The sequence below is a fragment of the Carassius auratus genome, chromosome 32 (assembly GCF_003368295.1).
Source record: "Carassius auratus strain Wakin chromosome 32, ASM336829v1, whole genome shotgun sequence".
Lineage (NCBI taxonomy): Eukaryota > Metazoa > Chordata > Actinopteri > Cypriniformes > Cyprinidae > Carassius > Carassius auratus.
Genome location: NC_039274.1, coordinates 30406365 through 30408176, shown reverse-complemented (window position 1 = coordinate 30408176; position 1812 = coordinate 30406365).

Genomic DNA, 1812 nt, shown 5'->3' with positions numbered 1-1812 from the left:
TTCCATTAGAAATAGAACAAAATGATGCAAAAACAATGATGCCAAAGTCATTTTCAATTAATATCAAGAGCAGAAAGAGTTCACATGGGATGCTGAGGTCCCAAAGGACAAATGGGTGAAGCATGCTGTTCTCATCAAATACCAATAAGGGAAGGAACTTCAAATCAATGTGGTATGTTAACTGGATGAGCGGAGCAGTACAAGCCAATTTGTTGTTTTGGCTCAGACCTTCGTCTTGAACAAAGTCAATATATATATATATATATATATATATATATATATATTTATTTATTTAAATGTTCAATCCCTTCCAACAGCTAGTCTCAAGTTCTTCTCAACTGCCTATATCTGACCCCTACACCTGGCTAAATCATCTTTCCATTACTAATCATCTTGACATATTTCTGATGATTTCTGACATTTTCTGACGGCTCATCACAAGAGGGTTTCGTTACATCTTTTTGATCAATGGACTTTTTTGTCTTATTTCAGCACTCTAGAGATGGTAAAAGATGCATGCGAGGAGCCACTAGGAATGTAATGTAGGTGAGCAGGAGGAGTTACAGTACCACACCAGACACATACTGTACACATGCATATAGTAAAACCCCTGAAATCCTACTCCACTTACACCCTGTCAGCCTGCTTCCACCCCAACAGCCCATGAGGTCTGAAATAATGTTCGTCCTCTCAGCCTTAAAAGCAAATATACTGCTGTCCTTTCTCCACTAATTTGGTCAACATATTAATTAGTAAGTAATGATATGAGAACATGCTCTATAGTGTACTATATATGCACGGTTTCATTGTCTGTTTAAATGCACCCCTTAAATGTCTTTGCAGCGCACAGTGACATGTGTCAGTAATTCCGCCTCTAAAGGCCGCTCTCACCCTGGTACTGTTTATATTAAATTAATAAAGGTATTCCTTCATTCACATTTTTACAAAAATATAGATAAACCTCTCTTCAGTAAGATAATTAAGGGTATGAAAGGAGGGAAAGACACTGGACAGCATCACAACACAAAAATAAACCAGTTTTATAACTTCAGGGGATGAAGGTTGCTTGCTCGCTCACATCTTCCTGCAGGGTTCTGGAAAGTTCAGGTTTAATGCTTCATTGACTGCAGATGTTGCAACCACTGCGAAATCTGGAGTCTCCTTTCTCTCAACGCCAGCTCATCTCCATTCTTAGTCTGGTTTGGTCTCCTCTAAAAGCTCCTCTGAAGGCTGATTGAGCTCAGCCGCTCAAATCGTTTCTCAGCTTGTAGGATATGTTGTTGTGGTAATGCTGAAACAGCATGTTTGCTATATTTCAAGTCTTCACTAGCTAATATGATTCTGGTAAATGAAGCCACAGTACTAATTAGGTTCTTTAGTCTGTATGGGGTCATCTTGAAGTAATTTGTGGACATTTTGAGGAAAATGTTTTTTTTTTTTTTGTTTAAGGAAAAAAGGAAGAAGAGGGTTGAACAAAGCAATGGTAATGATTATTAAAGTAACATTTGAGTTAACCTGATTTAAAAATTTGATGGATAAGCAATCGGATAATTATCCTAATACAAATGTTGAAAAAAATGGGGTTTCAATCTATTTAATTAAAGGTAAGATTGAAACATTTTTATTGATTCATTGCAAATCATTAAGTCGTTCACGGATTAAATAAGCATAATCATCCTTTGTAAAAACGTGCATGTCTACAATTCTACAAAGAATGAGCAGGTTCAGAAACAAGATGGCCCAGTTATTCAAAGAGAAAAAGCCATGCCTCAAACTACTCTGCGCTCCCTTAAATAATTGGATAAACCTTCT